The sequence below is a fragment of the Lepidochelys olivacea genome (assembly GCF_965140295.1).
Source record: "Lepidochelys olivacea isolate rLepOli2 genome assembly, chromosome: 5".
Taxonomy (NCBI): Eukaryota; Metazoa; Chordata; order Testudines; family Cheloniidae; genus Lepidochelys; species Lepidochelys olivacea.
The window spans coordinates 17,553,234-17,571,661 of record NC_140415.1 but is presented as its reverse complement, the minus strand read 5'-3'; positions in this window follow the sequence as shown (position 1 = coordinate 17,571,661).

The following is an 18,428-nucleotide window of genomic DNA, read 5'->3' as shown; positions in this document are numbered from 1 at the left end:
CGAGAGATGTGACAGAACAGGTCTGTGTGCTGAGCAAATACCAAGAAGTGAATCAGATTCCTACCATCATCCACTAAACTGCAGGCCAGATTATGATGTGCACTGACCCTTTTTTTATTCTCCCCAACTATTTTTGATATATTGCAGTCCTGCCTAGGAGCCCTAGTCATGGACCAGGCCTCCTTTGTGCTAAGTTCTGGGGGGTTGGTGGGGGAAGATAGTCCATGCCCCAAAGAGCTTCCGATCCATGGAACAAGGCTATTGGATGTAATCCGAGACTATCAAGCAAGGGCTTTTCTTCTTTCAAAGGCGCTACACAAGTAAAGAGCAGGAGGAAAGGAGAATTGTTAAAATTAAAACTGTTTCAAGTAAATGGTTTAAAAACAAACATTTTTAAAAATATGTTTTCACTTTCTGGCATGCAGGCAAAACCAAATGCTTGGCATCAAAACCCTGAACCCAAATTACTGTTAATAGTGTAACAGTAAAAATATTAATGGATAAGAACATAAAAATGGCCATGCTGGGCCAGACCATAGCGGTATCTAGCCCAGTATCCTGTCTTCTGGCAGTGGCTGGTGCCAGATACTTCAGAGGGAATGGACAGAACAAGGCAATCAGCGAGTGATCTATCCCCTGGTGTCTAGTCCCAGTTTATGGCAGCAAGAGGCTTAGAGGCAGTGAGATCATGGGGTTGCATCCTTGACCATCTTGGCTAATAGCCAGTGATGGATCTAACCTCCATGAAAGGTAGGATATATCAAAAATTATAACATCCTGAAAACACTTACCCAGCCCTCACAACATAGAGGTGATTTAGCCCATTGTAAGTAACATATTTGCTGTTTTTACTATTCTATATGGTTTTCCTGGAAGGTACAATTGCTGTCCATATCCACAGAAATAAATAAATTGTCTTTGCTGCTGAGCCACTGTAAGGAGCTGCTCTTTTAGCTCCATTGGTTAAGCCTCTTTTTGCTGTGGGTTGTTGGCATCAGCATCTGATCATATATTGTACCATCCTCTCTGGTCTCTCCTTAACACTGCTAGAGTGAACTTCCGTTAGCAGGAGGTAGCAACAGCTGTGCATATCAATTGAGCAGATCAGCTAAAATTATTGGATTGTTTGCAGTTGCTTATGTTTCTGTTATAACAAAGGAGCGCTGTACGCGGCTGTGTGGAGCTCAGTAAGATTTCATTTCTTCAAAGGACAGTGTTCCAGCTAAAATGCTGCTGTGAACGTGAGAAACTTCCAAGACAAAGCTCAGGAGGACACATTTCATTTCAGTTGGGGCTACAGTCAGGCCCCAGGAGGGACACACCTGTTCCTGATTTCCACCAGGGGCTTATAAGGGTTTTCAGAGGCCATGTCTACACTATGGGTGAAACAGTGACACAGCTACAGTGCTGTAGCACTGTAGTGTAGAGGCTTCCTGCAGTGACAGAAGGGATTTCTCTGTCACTGTAGGTCAGTGGTTCCCAAACTTGTTCCACCGCTTGTGCAGGGAAAGCCCCTGGTGGGCCTGGCCAGTTTGTTTACCTGCCGCGTCCGCAGGTTTGGCCAATCACAGCTCCCAGTGGCTGCGGTTTGCCGCTCCAGGCCCATGGGAGCTGCTGGAAGCGGCGCAGGCTGAGGGACGTACTGGCTGCCGCTTCCAGCGGCTCCCAGTGGCCTGGAGCAGCGAACCGCGGTCAATGGGAGCCACGATCGGCCAAACCTGCGGACGCGACAGGTAAACAAACCAGCCTGGCCCGCCAGGGGCTTTCCCTGTACAAGCGGTGGAACAAGTTTGGGAACCACTGCTGTAAGTAATCCACCTGTTCAAATGGCAGTAGGTAGGTCAATGGAAGAATTCTTCCATCTAATGATCCATGTCTACACCTGGGGTTAGGCTGACATACCTATGGCACTCCAGGAGAATTTTTCACACCCTTTAGCCCCTTAGCTATAGCAACGTGACTTTTCAATGTAAGTCAGGCCTGATGACTGAAAGAAATCTACAGGTTTTCCGCACCTCGGCAGATCACACCTAAGGCCTGTTCTACATTTCAAAGTTCTTCTGTCGACCGAGCTACCACAACTCAGAGGTGGATTACCTATGATAATGGAAGAACCCCTTCTGTTGTTGAAGGAAATGTCTACACTAGCTACAGTGGTCCAGCTGCAGGGCCACAACTGGACTACAGTCGCATCCATAGCAGAGACATGGCTTCAGTGTGCAGTGGCACCTGCTATGTTCATAGCACACAGTGAGGTAGGGGTGCCGGAACATGGGGAGCTCAGGGGACCATGATTATGCCCTCCTGCTTTTTACTGGCCATAAGAGCAAGGAATGCAGGGGTAAGGGGTGGAGAAGAGTGAGGAGGGACAGGGGGGTTTTGGAGAGGGAAGAGGTGCCGTGGGGGGTGGGGCCTCAGTTCAGGCATTGGTAGCCCACCACTTTTAGGGAACTTCTGCTGCTCCTGCAGTGAGGTTAGATAAAAAACATAAAATACTCTTTCTGGAAAGTTGCAAAGTAATACTGCTTAATTTCTTAAAATCCAAAACCTTAACACACAAGGGAGAGAAACGCAACTCAACTGACCTGCTCTAGGCTAGCTCTTTGCAGACTGACTGCTGAAAAACTCCTCTCACACACTCCCATACAGAGCCCCCTAGCATGCAAGCAGGACCAGGAAAACCTTTGAGAATTTAAACGGATAGCTTGTGTTTTTAAACACAGTTTTCAGTACACCACAGCTGTGTGTATTTGTTCTGGCTGGGTGACTCTGGGAAAATCCCTTCCAATCTCTGAGACTTGGTTTCCCCATTTGTAAAATGGGGATAATGATATTGACCTCCATGATAAAGCACCGTGAGGTCTACAGATGAACAGTGCTATAGAAGAACTAGGTATTTTATTAATGGTAAGGACAGATTCATACATTTTTAAGGCCAAAAGGGACCACTGTGATAATCTAGTCTGACCTCCTGCATAACACAGGTCACAGAACTGCCCCCAAATAATCCCTGTTTGAACTAGGGCATCTCTTTTACAGAAGAATCCAATCTCAATTTAAAAATTGTCAGTGACTGAGAATCCACCACAACCCTTGGTAAGTGGTCCAGCGGTTAATTACCCTCACTTTTAAAAATTAAAGCAGCATCCAAGATAAGTGAATATTTTTTACCATCCTTTGATTCTAGAAAAATGTTTTTACTTTTTTTGTTATTACAGATACTGAAAACTGCTCTAAGGATATGAGTTTCTAATATCTTTTTTTCATATCTGTATCATGATATCATGCTTGACTATTTTTTTTAAACTTGGTATCATTCTTCATTGCCGATGGCTTTACTGCAGCATTAAACAACAATATGGAATTATAATATGGTTACAGTGTAAGCCACCAAAAATATCAGTATGCTAATAGTGAAGAATAGCATCCGTTTTCACCTCCTATGCAAAATTCTACATGCACAAAGACAAAATGGAAGGTAAATTTAGAGCACTTTACCCTGGGACACTATTGCTATGACTCATGATATTTTAGCACTTGTAATAATGCCCATATTTTAAAGCTTTTATAATAATTACAGCTTTATGGTACTAGAGTTACTTGAATGATGTGTCTATCAAAGAAGGCTGTAAGCACAAATTCCACCGTGAGGTAAATATGCTAAGTCCAGTATGAGCCAAAGTGTGCAATGTTAGAAGCTCATATTGGCTCCAACAAACAAACTGTAATCTTTAATGCATTATTATTATTTGTATTTCAGTAACACCAAGAAGCCCTAGTCACAGACCCGGAACCCATTGTGCCAATGTGTATATACACATGCAATTGCCATTGACACTAGTAAGAGTCCTTCGCCTATGTGTGTTGCCATAAGCTTGTTCCTGTTTAATTGGTCAAAAGATTTTGGTCAAAGTTTAGTAGCAGGTGTTTTACAAACTAAAGCATCTGAAGGACTTTAAAATCAAAAATGATTAAAGGTCTAGACCAGTGGTTCTCAAACTAGGGGCGCTGCTTGTTCAGGGAAAGCCTGCGGTGGGCCGGGCCAGTTTGTTTACCTGCCACATCTGCAGGTTTGGCTGATCGCAGCTCCCACTGGCCACAGTTAGTCATTCCAGGCCAATGGGGGCTGCAGAAAGCGGCGCGAGCCAAGGGACGTGCTGGCTGCCCTTCCTGCAGCCCCCATTGGCCTGGGGCGGTGAACCGCGGCCGGTGGGAGCCGCGATTGGCCTAACCTACGGATGCAGCAGGTAAACAAACCGGTCCAGCCCATCAGGGGCTTTCCCTGAATAAGCGGCGCCCCTAGTTTGAGAACAACTTGTCTAGAAAACATGACCAATGAGGGAAAATTTTAAAAATTGGGTTTGTTTAGTCTGGAAAAGAGAAGACTGAGAGGGGATATGATAACAGTTTTCAAGTACATAAAAGGCTGTTACAAGGAGGAGGGAGAAAAATTGTTTTTCTTAACCTATAAGGATAGGGCGAGAAGCAATGGGCTTAAATTGCAGCAAGGGAGGTTTAGGTTGGACATTAGGAAAAGCTTCCTGTCAGACTGCTTAAGCACTGGAATAAATTGCCTAGGGAGGTTATGGAATCTCTATCACTGGAGATTTTTAAGAGCTGGTTAGACAAACACCTGTCAGGGATGGTCTAGAGAATACCTAGTCCTGTCATCAGTGCAGAGGACTGGACTAGATGGTCCCTTGAGGTCCCTTCCAGTCCCATGATCCTATGACTTTATGCAGCTCTTTCCACCCAGCAACCTCAGACTTTATAAAGATAGGGTTTTCAGACCATTGTCTTCTAAAAAAATGTCCCATGCCACCACATCCCTGCTGTCACACACACCAACCCATCACATATAGATATACATTTTCACTGAACATTAAGTAGGAAGATATGATCTGTCACACCAAAATGAAATCATTGCTTTGTCTAAATCACTGTCCTGCAGTGGCCAATAATTGATCCTTCAGAGGAAAATTAATCCCTCCACAGACTCCCTAAAGTAAATGAAGCCACCTGCACATTGGGGAGATGGGAATAAGTCTTTTTAGACTGAGTTTATGCCCTGAGACAAGAGATTTCATTGCTTTAATTACCATCTTAACTTGGACAGCCACTACTTTATTAATGGTCATTAAATGAATTTTAAATCCAATCAAAGTCATGTGATACCATTTATGTATCAACTGCTCAAGTTCTATTCAAAGATCCTTTAGTACAAACATTTACTTTTTAAAAGTAATAAAAAAAATCCCTTTTTCTCCTAGCAGCAGGAACACCAATTACTTATTCTGCGCCTTGTTTGTGCCAGCAGGTACTACAGTGATGGATGCATTAAAAACAGCTAAAATAGATTAGATAGAAACACTATTCCCTTTCACATCAAGACCCTTCTGTACCAGCATTAGATGGGGTTTAGTTACATTTCTGACAGTGCCAAAATGGAATGTTTGTACACTTTGTGTACCAGGGACTCAGACCCCTAAGACTTGTAATGCTAGTACTGGCAAAATCTTGAATTAATTTCATACCCCTAATTCCCCACGTACTCATTACGTTCACCCTCCCCAAATCTCCACAAATTGATTCATGTTAGTGGAGACACAATTACTTAAAATGCATAATAAATTAACTATACATTCATTTTCTATTCTAGATCTTGCAAAAAGGAACTTTGACATATAAAGTCTTCCCAAACACTAATCTACTGAGTTCAAGATATGGCTATAAAGCTGGTTTCTGTAGAAAATGAAATTGTTTATGGGAAACGGTCAGTTTCAAATCTTCTGATTTAAAAAGAAGCTTTGAAAAAAAGTTTTACAACTGTCAAAATGGAACATTTTGACACTTCCGAAACCCAACGTTTCATTTTTGGTTTAAAGCAGGTTTTTACTTTGAAATTTTAGTTAATTTATACTAAAAAAGTTTAAAATTAAAACCGTCCAAATCAAAATGGAGCGCTTTAACTGACCGAATCAGATTTTTTTTTGAATGATTTTTGCATGAATATTTGAGATTTTAAAGTTGTATCACAATTTAGGATGGGGGAAAAGTTTAAAGCCTCAAAAATTCATGCGGGGGACAGGAAAATAGTTTCCCACCCTGCTCTATGGGGATACCGCTGTAGGTCAGTTAGAAACAGGATTAATTCTCGTTACCCTAGTGTAAATCTGGAATGACTCCACTGTGGAATTCCTCCAGATTCACAGCAACTTAAGTGTAACCCTTCTGCCCGTCAGAGTTGGCAGCAACAAGGGCCGGGTTCAATATCTAGGGGTTCCATTCCAATAACACAATGCAAACCGGCTCGAGCCCCCACCCAGTGACCTGGGACAAATATATACCACCCCCCGCTGGGCGCCTCCAAGGGGCAATACTTCCCCTCTCGCAAGCACATAGTCTGAGTGTAGCAAAAGTCTTTTAATAACAGAGAGAAACAATGTGGCATTATGTTGGGGAAACACCACCAACCGGATTCATAACACAACCCATGAGCAAAAACAACCCCACCCCAGGCAAATTGGGGCATGCCCTTTTCCCTTTGGTTCTTGAGTCCAGCAACCCCAAAAGTCCAATGCCCCAAAAGTCTCTGTCCCTGGTCAGGGCAGCCCCAGAGTTCGAAAGTTTATCGGCGGAGCTTTACCTCCCAACCTGGGTGGAAATGGGACGGGGGTAAGAGGCACCTTACGTGATCTGAAGCTGACCGCCCCATAGCTCCATAGCGGCGCTCCGCTCCGCCAGCCGCCCCACAAAACTCCTTCGCTCAGCTGCGCTCCGCTCCGCCAGCCGCCCCACGAACTCCTTCGCTCAGCTGCGCTCCGCTCCGCCAGCCGCCCCACGAACTCCTTCGCTCAGCTGCGCTCCGCTCCGCCAGCCGCCCCACGAACTCCTTCGCTCAGCTGCGCTCCGCTCCGCCAGCCGCCCCACGAACTCCTTCGCTCAGCTGCGCTCCGCTCCGCCAGCTGCCCCACGAACTCCTTCGCTCAGCTCCACGGCCCACAAGCAGCTCCTGCCATCCACACACTGCTCCGTGTCGAACTGCTTCACCCGCCGTCCCGCAAACTGCTCCACAATATGTCTTCAGGCTCCCCCACTACTTAACACAACACTCAGTGATTTCAGCTCTTAGGTGAATTCAGCTTATAGTAGGGGAGCCCCAGTGCTGGTGCACTGTCAGCCCAAAGTGAGCTCAGCAGCCTATAACTTGACTTCTAATGAAATCAAAATTAGCTCTGATATTCCACAGTGGAGAGAGGAGGAAGTGCAATCAGCATGTAAGGCCCTCACCAAGGGGCCCATGCCACCAAGTATTAATACTTGTCCCCAGCCTCTCTCCATTCACACAGTTTTGGAACCCATGACCCTTGCCTAGCGAGTGCTACTTAGATGATGGTGAATCCCTCCATCGTAACAAAAGGCCACGTACAGTTCCAAGCACAGTTCCCATAATCAGGGTAATAATTTATTCTTCCTGCCCCAATAACAGAGACACTGGGGATCCCACAGCAGCCAAAGTGACCATTTGGGCAGCTATGGTCTCATTCTAGGCATGGTGGGTGTGCCTATGCAAATGAGATCGGCCCCTGAAGTTCTTTTCCACAACTTGCCACACCTCACCACCAGATGTCAGGGTGGAGCTCATCCTGACACTGCTTACATCAGCAAGAGCAGAATCAGGCCAATGATGGATAAAGTAAATTGAATTTAGTAGTGTGCTTCTTTTTTTAACTGCCAGACTTTACTGTGAACCAGAAATGCACTTCAAGATCTCATATTAATTCACTTCATTTATTTTATTGTACCTATCTGTCATAAATATAAAGGGAAGGGTAAACCCCTTTGAAATCCCTCCTGGCCAGGGGAAAGCTCCTCTCACCTGTAAAGGGTTAAGAAGCTAAAGGTAACCTCGCTGGCACCTGACCAAAATGACCAATGAGGAGACAAGATACTTTCAAAAGCTGGGAGGAGGGAGAGAAACAAAGGTTTTTGTGGGTCTGTCTGTAGTCGTCTTGGCCGGGGACAGAACAGGAATGGAGTCTTAGAACTTTTAGTAAGTAATCTAGCTAGGTATGTGTTAGATTATGATTTCTTTAAATGGCTGAGAAAAGAATTGTGCTGAATAGAATAACTATTTCTGTCTGTGTATCTTTTTTGTAACTTAAGGTTTTGCCTAGAGGGGTTCTCTATGTTTTTGAATCTAATTACCCTGTAAGATATCTACCATCCTGATTTTACAGGGGGGATTTCTCTATTTCTATTTACTTCTATTTTTTATTAAAAGTCTTCTTGTAAAACACTGAATGCTTTTTCATTGTTCTCAGATCCAAGGGTTTGGGTCTGTGGTCACCTATGCAAATTGGTGAGGCTTTTTATCCAACATTTCCCAGGAAAGGGGGGGTGCAAGTGTTGGGAGGATTGTTCATTGTTCTTAAGATCCAAGGGTCTGGGTCTGTAGTCACCTAGGCAAATTGGTGAGGCTTTTTACCAAACCTTGTCCAGGAAGTGGGGTGCAAGGTTTTGGGAAGTATTTTGGGGGGGAAGGACGCGTCCAAACAGCTCTTCCCCAGTAACCAGTATTAGTTTGGTGGTGGTAGCGGCCAGTCCAAGGATAACGGATGTAATATTTTGTACCTTGGGGAAGTTTTGACCTAAGCTGGTAAAGATAAGCTTAGGAGGTTTTTCATGCAGGTCCCCACATCTGTACCCTAGAGTTCAGAGTGGGGGAGGAACCTTGACATGGTGGCACAGTGGTGGGATTAACCTGAAATCATTTTGAGATCCAGTTGAGATTTTTTGAACTAGAAATACAGATTTTAAAAAGGAATTTTTAGGAAGTCCAGAAAGCAGCTTTGAAACTGAAAGCAGCTTGGTTTCTCTCTGCTTTGTGGCCAAGCAGAGACAAAAGGGGATTATCTTGTGAATTGCAGGTTTTCTTTGCCTGGAGGCAGGGTACTTAACTCCTGCAGGGAAATTCACAGTCTTCCAACCCAGAGGTTTTTTCTTTTCTTTTCTTCCTAAAAGTAAATAGGGGGTGTGTGCTCTACCCATTTGCCTGGAGACAAAAGTGGCAGGGTTTTTTTTTAGGATTTTGATTTTTTTTTGTTTTACAAGGAGCACAGGTTTGAAAAGAATTTTTTTTTCTTTGGGCTGGGTAAGCAGGTTTCCAAGTAGTTGGAGGTTTTTTGCTTTAATTTGGGCCCAGAGCAGAGACAAGGGAATTGTCTTTTTCTGTAGGCTGACAATCACTATCAGAGAATAGGTATTCTATTCCAGCACAGCAAAATTTTACAGCCAAGTTTTGTTTGTTTATTTCTAAACCTCGGGTGTAAAGTTAGTTAAAAACAGAGAGGTTAGAATGGCTAAATCCTCGGCTCGACTACAGCTGGAATTAGCCAAATTTCAGGCTGAGGAAAAACAAAGGGAACATGAAAGACAGATAGAACTCATGCGGCTGGAGAAGGAGGTACAGGAGGCTGCCCACAAGAGGGAAATGGAGGCAAGGAAGCATGTGGAGGAGATGGAGAGGATAAAGGCCCAGCAGAATATACCAACAAACCCTAGCAATCCTTCTCCAGGTACCACTTCCCATCCCAGAAAGTTCTCCACCTACAAGGCAGGTGATGATACTGAGGCCTTCTTAGAAAACTTCGAAAGGGCCTGCCTTGGGTACAACATCTCTACTGACCAATACATGGTAGAGCTGAGGCCGCAGCTCAGTGGACCCTTAGCTGAGGTGGCAGCTGAAATGCCTAAAGAACATATGAACAAGTATGAACTGTTTAAATCCAAGGCGAGAGTCAGAATGGGGATAACACCCGAGCAGTCTCGTCGGAGGTTCAGAGCCCTAAGGTGGAAACCAGACATGTCATTTACCCGACATGCCTACCACATTGTGAAACATTGGGATGCCTGGATATCAGGAGCAAGTGTTGAATCTCCAGTAAATTTGCCCTTCCTAATGCAAATGGAACAATTCTTAGAGGGTGTTCCTGAGGAAATAGAAAGATACATCCTAGATGGGAAACCCAAAACTGTAATCGAGGCAGGAGAGATTGGAGCCAGATGGGTGGAGGTGGCAGAGAAGAAGAAAACTGGTCGCAGTTGGAGCGGAGACCAGAAGGGACCACCCCAGACCACACCCTATTACCGGGGGCTGCCCAAAGCCCCACCTACCTCCCAAAGAACCCTCCAGACCCCTTATCGTCCCACCACCCCGTTCTCCAGCAACCCACCTCGCCCCGGTGACCCGTCAGCTGGACGATGTTTTAAATGTAACGAGCTGGGGCATGTAAAGGCCAACTGCCCCAAGAACCCCAACAGATTACAGTTCATTGCACCGGAATCACACCAGAGGTCCACAGGCCCAGATACCTCCCAGATACCCTTGGAGTGGAGGGAAACTGTGAGTGTGGGCGGGAAGAAGGTCACCGCGTGGAGGGACACCGGAGCACAAGTGTCAGCTATCCATGCTTCCTTAGTGGACCCCAATTTAATCAACCCAGAGATCCAAGTGACGATTCAACCCTTCAAGTCCAACTCTTTCAATTTGCCTACAGCCAAGTTGCCTGTTCAGTACAAGGGCTGGTCAGGAATGTGGACTTTTGCAGTCTATGATGATTATCCCATCCCCATGCTGTTGGGGGAAGACTTGGCCAATCATGTGAAGCAGGCCAAGAGGGTGGGAATGGTCACCCGCAGCCAGGCTAAACAAGCCGTGAGGCCTAGCTCTGTTCCGGAAACTTCTATCAGGACCCAGTCAGAGGTGATGGACCTGGACCCCAGGCCAATGTCTGCAACAGCAGTAGTGGATCCAGTCCCAGAGACCCAGACGGAACCAGTCCCAGAACCGGAACCAGCCAAACAACCAACACCAGACCCCGTGCCAGCACTGAATCCAGTACTTGCAACCTCAACACCAGAGGGCCCCACCAAACCTGAACTGGCAGCAGCCGATAACCCTACACAAGAGGCTCAGCCGGAGCCTGAATCCCAACATAGTGCACCAGCGGAGAGCGGTTCACAGTCAACAGAAACAGCTCCATCCCCTATATCGCTTCCAGAGGGACCAAGCCTATGTCCCCAATCCAATGAGGAACTGATGTCTCCAGCATCAAGGGAACAGTTCCAGCCCGAACAGGAAGCAGATGAAAGCCTCCAGAGAGCGTGGACGGCGGCACGGAGCAACCCACCGCCTCTCAGCTCTTCTAATCGATCCAGGTTTGTTGTAGAAAGAGGACTTTTATACAAGGAAACTCTTTCTGGGGGACACCAGGAAGACTGGCATCCTCAGAGACAGTTGGTAGTTCCAACTAAATACCGGGCCAAGCTCTTGAGCTTAGCCCATGATCACCCTAGTGGCCATGCTGGGGTGAACAGGACCAAAGACCGTTTGGGGGGGTCATTCCACTGGGAGGGAATGGGCAAGGATATTTCTACCTATGTCCAGTCTTGTGAGGTGTGCCAAAGAGTGGGAAAACCCCAAGACCAGGTCAAAGCTCCTCTCCAGCCACTCCCCATCATTGAAGTTCCATTTCAGCGCGTAGCTGTGGATATTCTGGGTCCTTTTCCGAAAAAGACACCCAGAGGAAAGCAGTACATACTGACTTTCATGGATTTTGCCACCCGATGGCCGGAAGCAGTAGCTCTAAGCAACACCAGGGCTAAAAGTGTGTGCCAGGCACTAGCAGACATTTTTGCCAGGGTAGGTTGGCCCTCCGACATCCTCACAGATGCAGGGACTAATTTCCTGGCAGGAACTATGAAAAACCTTTGGGAAGCTCATGGGGTAAATCACTTGGTTGCCACTCCTTACCATCATCAAACAAATGGCATGGTGGAGAAGTTTAATGGAACTTTGGGGGCCATGATACGTAAATTCGTAAATGAGCACTCCAATGATTGGGACCTAGTATTGCAGCAGTTGCTGTTTGCCTACAGAGCTGTACCACATCCCAGTTTAGGGTTTTCCCCATTTGAACTTGTATATGGCCGTGAGGTTAAGGGGCCATTGCAGTTGGTGAAGCAGCAATGGGAGGGATTTACACCTTCTCCAGGAACTAACATTCTGGACTTTGTAACCAACCTACAAAACACCCTCCGAACCTCTTTAGCCCTTGCTAGAGAAAACTTACAGGATGCTCAAAAAGAGCAAAAAGCCTGGTATGATAAACATGCCAGAGAGCGTTCCTTCAAAGTAGGAGACCAGGTCATGGTCTTAAAGGCGCTCCAGGCCCATAAAATGGAAGCATCGTGGGAAGGGCCATTCGTGGTCCAGGAGCGCCTGGGAGCTGTTAATTATCTCATAGCATTCCCCACCTCCAACCGAAAGCCTAAGGTGTATCATATTAATTCTCTAAAGCCCTTTTATTCCAGAGAATTAAAGGTTTGTCAGTTTACAGCCCAGGGAGGAGACGACGCTGAGTGGCCTGAAGGTGTCTATTACGAAGGGAAATGTGCTGGTGGTGTGGAAGAGGTGAACCTCTCCATGACCCTTGGGCGTATGCAGCGACAGCAGATCCAGGAGCTGTGCACTAGCTACGCGCCAACGTTCTCAGCCACCCCAGGACTGACTGAACGGGCATACCACTCCATTGACACAGGTAATGCTCACCCAATTAGGGTCCACCCTTACCGGGTGTCTCCTCAAGCTAAAACTGCTATAGAACGGGAGATCCAGGATATGTTACAGATGGGTGTAATCCGCCCCTCTGAAAGTGCATGGGCATCTCCAGTGGTTCTAGTTCCCAAACCAGATGGGGAAATATGTTTTTGCGTGGACTACCGTAAGCTAAATGCTGTAACTCGCCCAGACAACTATCCAATGCCACGCACAGATGAACTATTAGAGAAACTGGGACGGGCCCAGTTCATCTCTACCTTGGACTTAACCAAGGGGTACTGGCAGGTACCGCTAGATGAATCTGCCAAGGAAAGGTCAGCCTTCATCACACATCTCGGGCTGTATGAATTTAATGTACTCCCTTTCGGGCTGCGAAATGCACCCGCCACTTTCCAAAGACTTGTAGATGGTCTCCTAGCGGGATTAGGAGAATATGCAGTCGCCTACCTTGACGATGTGGCCATATTTTCGGATTCCTGGGCAGACCACCTGGAACATCTACAAAAAGTCCTTGAGCGCATAAGGGAGGCAGGACTAACTGTTAAGGCTAAGAAGTGTCAAATAGGCCTAAACAGAGTGACTTACCTTGGACACCAGGTGGGTCAAGGAACTATCAGCCCCCTACAGGCCAAAGTGGATGCTATCCAAAAGTGGCCTGTCCCAAAGTCAAAGAAACAGGTTCAATCCTTCTTAGGCTTGGCCGGTTATTACAGACGATTTGTACCGCACTACAGCCAAATCGCTGCCCCACTGACAGACCTAACCAAAAAGAAACAGCCAAATGCTGTTCAGTGGACCGGAAAGTGTCAGAAGGCCTTTAACAAGCTTAAAGCGACACTCATGTCTGACCCTGTACTAAGGGCCCCAGACTTTGACAAACCGTTCCTAGTAACCACAGATGCATCCGAGCGTGGTGTGGGAGCAGTTTTAATGCAGAAAGGACCTGATCAAGAATTCCACCCTGTAGTGTTTCTCAGCAAAAAACTGTCTGAGAGGGAAAGCAACTGGTCAGTCACTGAAAAAGAATGTTATGCCATTGTCTACGCTCTGGAAAAGCTACGCCCATATGTTTGGGGACGGCGTTTCCACCTGCAAACCGACCATGCTGCACTAAAGTGGCTTCACACCGTCAAAGAAACTAACAAAAAACTTCTTCGGTGGAGTTTAGCTCTCCAAGATTTTGATTTCGACATCCAACACATCTCAGGAGCTTCTAACAAAGTGGCTGATGCACTCTCCCGTGAAAGTTTCCCAGAATCAACTGGTTAAAATCGTCCTTGAGATGTGGAAAATATTGTTAGTCTTTATGTACTTGGTAGTATATTTAGAGATGCATGTGTCTTATTAACTCTGTTTTCCTAGAGCTCCAGGAAGAAATCCCAGCCAGTGTTTCACCCTAGCTGAGATTTGGGGGGCATGTCATAAATATAAAGGGAAGGGTAAACCCCTTTGAAATCCCTCCTGGCCAGGGGAAAGCTCCTCTCACCTGTAAAGGGTTAAGAAGCTAAAGGTAACCTCGCTGGCACCTGACCAAAATGACCAATGAGGAGACAAGATACTTTCAAAAGCTGGGAGGAGGGAGAGAAACAAAGGGTCTGTGTCTGTCTGTAGTCGGAGTCTTAGAACTTTTAGTAAGTAATCTAGCTAGGTATGTGTTAGATTATGATTTCTTTAAATGGCTGAGAAAAGAATTGTGCTGAATAGAATAACTATTTCTGTCTGTGTATCTTTTTTGTAACTTAAGGTTTTGCCTAGAGGGGTTCTCTATGTTTTTGAATCTAATTACCCTGTAAGATATCTACCATCCTGATTTTACAGGGGGGATTTCTCTATTTCTATTTACTTCTATTTTTTATTAAAAGTCTTCTTGTAAAACACTGAATACTTTTTCATTGTTCTCAGATCCAAGGGTTTGGGTCTGTGGTCACCTATGCAAATTGGTGAGGCTTTTTATCCAACATTTCCCAGGAAAGGGGGGGTGCAAGTGTTGGGAGGATTGTTCATTGTTCTTAAGATCCAAGGGTCTGGGTCTGTAGTCACCTAGGCAAATTGGTGAGGCTTTTTACCAAACCTTGTCCAGGAAGTGGGGTGCAAGGTTTTGGGAAGTATTTTGGGGGGAAGGACGCGTCCAAACAGCTCTTCCCTAGTAACCAGTATTAGTTTGGTGGTGGTAGCGGCCATTCCAAGGATAACGGGGGTAATATTTTGTACCTTGGGGAAGTTTTGACCTAAGCTGGTAAAGATAAGCTTAGGAGGTTTTTCATGCAAGTCCCCACATCTGTACCCTAGAGTTCAGAGTGGGGGAGGAACCTTGACATATCTTAAATCTCTAGTTATAATCAAACACACATTGATTTGTTTTTCCCCTCCTCCCCATCCCCTCCATCTGCTTTATTTCCACTTCCTCCTGCTATCTCCCAGCTTAGTTCCTCAGAAGGAATAGATGGTGCGATACCTTACATTGGACAAGCACAAACAAGCTATGATGCAGAATCACTGGGGCTCAAGGAGACCCCCATCCAAAGCGGGGGCCTAAAAGCACCAGTCCTACAGTTTATTCTCTTGGCCTTATGGAAAATACCACAATGAGCCTCTGGAACAGGCCAACAGTTTGCCACAAGATCTTCCTTTCCTTTTCCCTAGTTTTACTTTTAAAAGGCCACTTTATGAGGGAAGAGCCCTGGAACATTTTTGAGGAGTCTGTTCTAGTAAAATGTTGGTGCTTGGTCATAAATGTTAAACCTCCCACCATCTTGCCTGAGTGATGTAGAAATCTGACTGGAATCCGAGGAGGAAGGGTCGGGATTCCCTGGTGAAAGGGCTGCTGAGGCATTAAAGCAGGACCCTGGGGTTTATGAAAGCAAGTTAGAGGTTTCAAACCAAAGAAACAGAACAAAGAATAAAGCACTTAAGAAGCTTTGCTACAAAAGAAGAGTCTTGCCAAAAAGTGTTAAAGAATAATGTTTATGGGTTAATACTGGTGTTTAAAAGTTTATCAAACTTTAGTCAGGAGCACTGGAAGCTCCCTAGGCGTGGCCCTCTCTCCCTGTTCTGCTCCTCCCCTCAAGGCCATGCATGTACTCCGCCCCCCATGCTCCCGCTCCACCCCAATCCCCTGCCTCCACTTTGCATCTTCCCCAGGCCCCACCCTTGCTCCATCTCTTCCCTCCTTGTCTATTCCCCTGAGGCCCCACCCACCGCTCACTCCTCTCCATCCCTTCCCGCTTTCCCGTAGCTCACCTTTAAGGCAGGAAAAAAGTGATGGGGCCATGGTCTCCTGGCCCCTTCGCTCCAGCACCCCGACTTCAATACAGAGCAGTGAAGTAAAGAGCAGTAGATGTGAGTGAGAGGTCCTCTTGCTGAGATGGAACATCGGATGGTCTGGAAAAGACCCCCAGTAGCGATTGCTGCCTAGTGGCCAGAAGCATCCATCCTGAAGAAAGACCAGGACATCCTACTGAACACAGGTACATAATGGAGACAAGGGGATTAAAGGTGTTTTCACTCAGGTTTGATGCTTTTAATCAGGGTACATGGCACCTAGATGTTATGGAGATGAGTGCATTAAAAAAAGCTTTCGTTTCCCTTACTCCTTCAGCCCCAAACATGATCCTTGAAAGGTGGTTTGTAAATGGATCACATCCATTGCTAACCAAACCAGATCTACACCATCCTGTCCCATTTTCCTCTGACTCTAGGAACAACTGAATATGTGGCATCTTAATTTCCACAACATAGTAACAGTTCCATCAGATTTTATCCACTGTACACAGGCTCACTTATTCTGTTTTTGTGCCATCACTTGTACAGATCATCTGCCAGAATTGGGTTCCAAAGGTTTGGATGCTTTTCCAAAACTTATTAGAATCTTTGTTAACTTCTCGTGCGCTTGCAAAGATGAAGACAGTGGACTGGACAGATGAGCTACAATAGAGTTACACCATGCATGAATTTGGCCCATTGGGCTGATCTCATTTCCAAACAATCTTTCCCTCCCTTAGCATCTGTCTCCTATCTCCCATTTATTTTCCAGTATAAATATTAAGCATAGTGAACTGGTTGAGAAGGCAACTGAGTGCTATTTCCACTTGCCTGCTCCCTAACTGTCCCCACTTTCCAGAACTAGACCTATATAGGACCTGCTTTAAGCTTCATAAATGTTTCAGATATTTCCCCTTCAACCAGCAATTTATCAGTTCCACAAGAAAAAACATCCTAATGGTATTTAAGGTATTGCCAACTGCAAGCATTAAAACAATCATGAGTCAGGCCACAGAAATCACGAAACTGTATTAAATATCATTAGCTTTTTAAAAAATATGAGGTTTTTTTGTCTGTCTTCTGCTTTCAAGCTTTTCTCCACAGACATAAGTTTCACTAGAAACCTACGTGCTTGGAAGGCGGTGTTACCTACTGGATAGGGCACTTGGCTGTGACTCAGGAGACCTGGGTTCTATTCCTAGTTCTACTGCTCAGCTCTCTGTGACTCAGTTTCCACATCTGTAATTTGGGAATGATTCACAGATTCCAAGGCCAGAAGGGACCATTGTGATCATCTAGGCTGACCTCCTGTATTACCCAGGTCACAGACAGTGTTCCCTGTAAGCTGTGCACTTGAGTGGCCACCCACGAGAGATTCGAATGCTGCCCACCTGATTTAGAGCGCCCACAGGTGGCAGCATATGTTCAGGTGCCCCTCCCCCCACATTGCTCCATCCTGCAGCTGCTCCCGGGACCCTCCTGCTGGTTGTGGCAAAAGGTGAGTTGAGCCTCTCTTAAAGAGACAGTGCACTGTTTGAGATTTCCCCAGCAGCCAGCTCACAGTCTCTCTCTCCCCCTCCCCCTGCCCATGTACCCCATCTCCTCAGAGGTGGGGAGGGAAGACAGCAGGGCTCAGGACAGAGCAGGAGAGCTTTCAGTACTTGTCTTAAAGAGACAGTGCACGGCGTCTCTCAGAAACTTCCCCAGCAGCCAGCCAGCACATAGAGTCTCTGGGTGTCTCACACACGCAGCCACACACACTGTCTCTTTCAGACTCACCTCCCAACACATACTTGTATTATTGTTGTTGCTTCTTGGTACTTCCTGCAATGCACATATATTCTCTGTAATTTTATTCTTTCAAGGTGTATTTTTTAGTGTTTTGACTGGTTTATGCATTTCATAATTTGTATTTCTTTTACACTTAATTTTAATTATTGAGTAGTGAGTTCTGAAATGCCTAACCTGTCCTGGCTAGAGCAATTATCCCTATGGTAACTTTTTAAAAATATATAGTATATTTAGGTTTTTTGTTTCTACTGGTGGCGCACATCATAAAATTTATTCCACACATGGGTGGAAAAAATTAGAGGGACCACTGGTCACAGACATTCCAAAAAAAAGAATTCCTTTTGAACTAGAGCATACCTTTTTAAAAATGTCAGTCCAGCAGAATCCACCCCACCCATTGGCCAACTATTCCAATGGTAATTTTCCAGTGGTAATTATCCTCACCATTAAAAATGTACACACCCGAATGATACTTGTCTGCTTAGCAAAGCTGTTTGAGATCTTGGTATTCCCAACTCCTGATTTTTTTTTCTGCAAGTAAAGGGATTTCAGAGGGTCCTGGGTCTCCTCTCACAATGATGCAAGAAGCTTCAGCCCCCTTTCAAAGTTGAGCCCTGCTCGCCCTCTCCTCCCTCCTTCCCTTACTCCTGTAAAAACAGCAAGCAGATTACTCAGCAGCCCAGCACAACTCCACTCCCTCCTCCCTCCTGTGAGAAACAGGAGCAGGACAGCACCTCTGCTCGTCCCCCTACAG